General features: G+C 35.3%; 1 protein-coding gene across 2 annotated transcripts in view; it reads left to right on the forward strand.

Moving 5' to 3' along the window:
- The window catches only part of LOC134608233 (CD5 antigen-like), a 515634-nt gene that overhangs the window by 348362 nt on the left and 160855 nt on the right, over positions 1–6417 (forward strand). The window lies entirely within an intron of this gene.

Consider the following 6417-nt stretch of genomic DNA (forward strand, 5'->3'; position numbering starts at 1 on the left):
GTCATGATGGGTGTAGGGTGGTAGGGTTAGGGTTAAGGTGGTAGGATTAGGATGAGTTAGAGTTAAGGTGTTAGGGTTAGGATAGGTTAGGGTAAAGGTGGAAGGGTTTGGATGGGTTATGGTGGTAGGCTAAATTGGGTTAGAGCTAAGGTGTTAGAGTTAAGGTGATAGAGCTAGAATGGGTTAAGTTTAGGGCGGTATGGTTTGGATGGGTTATGGTTGTAAAGTTAAGATGGGTTGGGGTTAGATTGGTAGGTTAGGATGGCTTAGGGTTAAGGTGGAAATGTCAGGATGGGTGAGGGTTAGAATGGTAGGGTTAGGATGGGTTAGTGTGGTAGAGTTAGGATGGTAATGGTTAGGAAGGATTAGGGTGGTGTGGATAGGGTTAGTGTGATAGCCTTAGTAAGGGTTAAGGTTATGATGGATTAGGGTGGTAGCCTTAGGGTTAGTGTGGTAGGGCTAAGATAGGTTATGGTTAGGATGGATTAGGGTTGTAGGATTAGGGTAAGTGTGGTTGGGTTAGGATGGGTAATGGGTAGTTGGATTAAGGAGTTAGGGTTAGTTTGGAAGGGTTAGGATGGGTTATGGTTAGGATGGATTAGGGTGGTCGGGTTAGGGTATGTGTGGTAGGGCTAGGTTGGTTTACGATTAGGATGGATAAATGTAGTAATGTTAGTTTGGTAGGGTTAGGATGGGTTATGGTTATGATGGATTAGGGTGGTAGGGTTAGTGTGGTAGGGCTAGGATGGGTTATGGTTAGGGTGGTAGTGTGGTAGGGTTAGTGTGATATGATTAGGATAGGTTATAGTTACGATATATTATGGGGTATGGCTAGTGTGATAGGGCAAGGATGGGTTATAGTTAGGATATATTAGGGTGGTAGGGTTAGTGTGGTCGGGCTAGGATGGGTTATGGTTAGGGGGGTAGTTAGCAGGGTTAGTGTGATAGGAATAGGATGGGTTATGGTTAGGATGGATTAGGGTGGTAGGGTTAATGTGGTAGGGCTAGGATGGGTTATGGTTATGGGGTAGTGTGGTGGTAGGGTTATTGTCATAGGAATAGGATGGGTTATAGTTAGCATACATTAGGGTGGTAGGGCTAGGATGGGTTATGATTAGGGTGGTAGTGTGGTGGTAGGGTTAGTTTGATAGGAATAGGATGGGTTATGGTTAGGATATATTAGGGGGGTATGGTTAGTGTTGTAGGGCTAGGATGGGTTATGGTTAGGATGGATTAGGGTGGTAGGGTTAATGTGGTAGGGCTAGGATGGGTTATGGTTAGGATATATTGGGGGGTATGGTTAGTGTGGTAGAGCTAGGATGGGTTATGGGTAGGATATATTAGGGGGTATGGTTAATGTGGTAGGGCTAGGATGGGTTATGGTTAGGGGGGTAGTGTGGTGGTAAGGTTATTGTGATAGGAATAGGATGGGTTATAGTTAGGATATATTAGGGTGGTAGGGTTAGTGTGGTAGGGCTAGGATGGGTTATGGTTAGGGGGTAGTTAGCAGGGTTAGTGTGATAGGAATAGGATGGGTTATGGTTAGGATGGATTAGGGTGGTAGGGTTAATGTGGTAGGGCTAGGATGGGTTATGGTTAGGGGGTATTGTGGTGGTGGTAGGGTTATTGTGATAGGAATAGGATGGGTTATAGTTAGGATACATTAGGGTGGTAGGGTTAGTGTGGTAGGGCTAGGATGGGTTATGATTAGGGTGGTAGTGTGGTGGTAGGGTTAGTGTGATAGGAATAGGATGGGTTATGGTTGGGATATATTAGAGGGGTATGGTTAGTGTGGTAGGGCTAGAATGGGTTATGGTTAGGATGGATTAGGGTGGTAGGATTAATGTGGTAGGGCTAGGATGCGTTATGGTTAGGGGGTAGTGTGGTGGTAAGGTTATTGTGATAGGAATAGGATGGGTTATGGTTAGGATATATTAGGGGGGTATGGTTAGTGTGATAGGGCTAGGATGGGTTATGGTTAGGATATATATATAATAGGGGGTATGGTTAGGGTGATAGGGCTAGGATTGGTTATGGTTAGGGGGATAGTGTGGTGGTAAGGTTATTGTGATAGGAATAGGATGGGTTATAGTTAGGATATATTAGGGTGGTAGGGTTAGTGTGGTAGGGCTAGGATGGGTTATGGTTAGGATGGATTAGGGTGGTAGGGTTAATGTGGTAGGGCTAGGATGGGTTATGGTTAGAGGGGTAGTGTGGTGGTAGGGTTATTGTGATAGGAATAGGATGAGTTATAGTTAGGATATATTAGGGTGGTAGGGTTAGTGTGGTAGGGCTAGGATGGGTTATGATTAGGGTGGTAGTGTGGTGGTAGGGTTATTGTGATAGGAATAGGATGGGGTTATGGTTAGGATATATTAGGGGGGTATGGTTAGGGTGATAGGGCTAGGATGGGTTATGGTTAGGATATATTAGGGTGGTAGGGTTAGTGTGGTAGGGCTAGGATGGGTTATGGTTAGAGGGGTAGGGTTATTGTGATAGGAATAGGATGGGTTATAGTTAGGATACATTAGGGTGGTAGGGTTAGTGTGGTAGGGCTAGGATGGGTTATGGTTAGGATGGATTAGGGTGGTAGGGTTAATGTGGTAGGGCTAGGATGGGTTATGGTTAGAGGGGTAGGGTTATTGTGATAGGAATAGGATGGGTTATAGTTAGGATATATTAGGGTGGTAGGGTTAGTGTGGTAGGGCTAGGATGGGTTATGATTAGGGTGGTAGTGTGGTGGTAGGGTTAATGTGATAGGAATAGGATGGGTTATGGTTAGGATATATTAGGGGGTATGGTTAGTGTGGTAGGGCTAGGATGGGTTATGGTTAGGATATATTAGGGGGTATGGTTAGTGTGGTAGGGCTAGGATGGGTTATGGTTAGGATATATATAATAGGGGGTATGGTTAGGGTGATAGGGCTAGGATTGGTTATGGTTAGGGGGATAGTGTGGTGGTAAGGTTATTGTGATAGGAATAGGATGGGTTATAGTTAGGATATATTAGGGTGGTAGGGTTAGGGTGATAGGGCTAGGATGGGTTATGATTAGGGTGGTAGTGTGGTGGTAGGGTTAATGTGATAGGAATAGGATGGGTTATGGTTAGGATATATTAGGGGGGTATGGTTAGGGTGATAGGGCTAGGATGGGTTATGGTTAGGATATATTAGGGGGTATGGTTAGTGTGGTAGGGCTAGGATGGGTTATGGTTAGGATATATATAATAGGGGGTATGGTTAGGGTGATAGGGCTAGGATTGGTTATGGTTAGGGGGATAGTGTGGTGGTAAGGTTATTGTGATAGGAATAGGATGGGTTATAGTTAGGATATATTAGGGTGGTAGGGTTAGGGTGATAGGGCTAGGATGGGTTATGATTAGGGTGGTAGTGTGGTGGTAGGGTTAATGTGATAGGAATAGGATGGGTTATGGTTAGGATATATTAGGGGGGTATGGTTAGGGTGATAGGGCTAGGATGGGTTATGGTTAGGGTGGTAACTTGTTGGTTGAGGATACTCTGCCTACAGTAGGTTTCTTACAGGAGTTCCATCTGTAATTAAAGGATTAGGAGAGGATTGTTGGTGCAGATAAAGCCTGCTAGGGCTAGCGAGAGGAACTCAAAGGGCGACTATAAACATATTAATAAAGGATTTTATTGTCTCTGATTTTTTCCAGGTTTTCCCATTACAGGTATTTTTAATCTTTAATATATTTTGGTATATGTGTTAACCATGGCTGTCTCCTGCTGCCTCTCTGTATATTGGTTAACCCTGGCTGTCTCTCTGTCTATCTGTTAAACCTATTAATAGTCTCATGCGGTCTGACTGTATATCTATTAGCTCTGGCTGTCTTTGTACCTATATACCCTATCAGGCTCATGCTGTCTCTCTGATGGTCTCCCTGTATATCTGTTATCCGAGCAGTCTCTCTCTGATAAATATATAAAAGAGACTGTTCTTTGTATGTCTGTTAGCCCTAGTAGTCTCCTCCTGTTTTTGTGACAGTCTATCTGTATATTTGTTAGTCCTGTCAGTCTTTTGCTGTCTTTTCTTGTTGAGGTCTAATAATTGGCGCTTTATAAATAATAATAATAATAATAATTATTATTATTATAATTACACTTTACTGGCTGGTTATAAATAGCAATAATAATAATAATTATAACAATTACACTGTGTTGGCGCTTTATTAATAATAATAATAATAATTACACTTTGTTGGCGCTTTATAAATAATAATAATAATAATAATTATTATTATTATAATTACACTTTACTGGCTGGTTATAAATAGCAATAATAATAATAATTATAACAATTACACTGTGTTGGCGCTTTATTAATAATAATAATAATAATTACACTTTGTTGGCGCTTTATAAATAATAATAATAATAATTACACTTTGTTGGTGCTTTATAAATAATAATAATAATAATTACACTTTGTTGGCGCTTTATAAATAATAATAATAATTACACTTTGTTGGCACTTTATGAATAATAATAATAATAATAATTACACTTTGTTGGCGCTTTATAAATAATAATAATAATAATAATTACACTTTGTTGGCGCTTTATAAATAATAATAATAATAATAATTACACTTTGTTGGCGCTTTATAAATAATAATAATAATAATTACACTTTGTTGGTGCTTTATAAATAATAATAATAATAATTACACTTTGTTGGCGCTTTATAAATAATAATAATAATTACACTTTGTTGGCACTTTATTAATAATAATAATAATAATAATTACACTTTGTTGGCGCTTTATAAATAATAATAATAATAATAATTACACTTTGTTGGCGCTTTATAAATAATAATAATAATAATAATAATAATAATAATTACACTTTGTTGGCGCTTTATAAATAATAATAATAATAATAATAATTACACTTTGTTGGCGCTTTATAAATAATAATAATAATTACACTTTGTTGGCACTTTATGAATAATAATAATAATAATAATAATAATAATTACACTTTGTTGGTGCTTTATAAATAATAATAATAATAATTACACTTTGTTGGCGCTTTATAAATAATAATAATAATTACACTTTGTTGGCGCTTTATTAATAATAATAATAATAATAATTACACTTTGTTGGCGCTTTATAAATAATAATAATAATAATAATTACACTTTGTTGGCGCTTTATAAATAATAATAATAATAATAATAATAATAATAATTACACTTTGTTGGCGCTTTATAAATAATAATAATTATAATTCAGCGGCTCCCATGCCAGGGAATTACCTACTGTTTAGCCTGTTACCTTATTTTGAAGTATTATATTTGTATCCACCAGTGTCAATCCAAACAAGATGTTTCACACAATCTAATTGTTCTCTTGTTAAGTGACATTACATGTCTCAGCCTGTTTCTCATTTAAAAAAAAAATGTGCAGTACTATCATATGCCTCAAAAGTCTTACGCTTCTTGAAATGCCTGTGTTTATTGTCGTGGCATAGCAAGCCTGTCTGTTAAACTTTTACACAATAAAAATAAAGAATTGAAAAAAAAAAAAAATAATAATTATAATTACACTTTGTTGGCACTTTATAAATAATAATAATAATAATAATAATAATAATAATAATAATAATAATAATAATAATTGCACTTTGTTGGCGCTTTATAAATAATAATTACACTTTGTTGGCGCTTTATTAATAATAATAATAATAATAATAATAATTGCACTTTGTTGGCGCTTTATAAATTATAATTACACTTTGTTGGCGCTTTATAAGTAATAATAATAATAATAATAATAATAATAATTACACTTTATTGGCGCTTTATAAGTAATAATAATTATAATTACACTGTGTTGGCACTTTATAAATAATAATAATAAAATAATAATTACCCTTTGTTGGCGCTTTATTAATAATAATAATAATAATAATAATAATTACACTTTGTTGGCGCTTTATTAATAATAATAATAATAATAATTACACTTTGTTGGCGCTTTATTAATAATAATAATAATAATAATAATTACACTTTGTTGGCGCTTTATAAATAATAATAATAATAATAATAATAATTACACTTTATTGGCGCTTTATAAGTAATAATAATTATAATTACACTGTGTTGGCACTTTATAAATAATAATAATAATAATAATAATAATAATTACACTTTGTTGGCGCTTTATAAATAATAATAATAATAATAATAATTACACTTTGTTGGCGCTTTATTAATAATAATAATAATAATAATAATTACACTTTGTTGGCACTTTATAAATAATAATTACACTTTGTTGGCGCTTTATTAATAATAATAATAATAATAATAATAATAATTGCACTTTGTTGGCGCTTTATAAATAATAATTACACTTTGTTGGCGCTTTATTAATAATAATAATAA

The sequence above is a fragment of the Pelobates fuscus genome, chromosome 4 (genome assembly GCF_036172605.1).
Source record: "Pelobates fuscus isolate aPelFus1 chromosome 4, aPelFus1.pri, whole genome shotgun sequence".
NCBI lineage: Eukaryota > Metazoa > Chordata > Amphibia > Anura > Pelobatidae > Pelobates > Pelobates fuscus.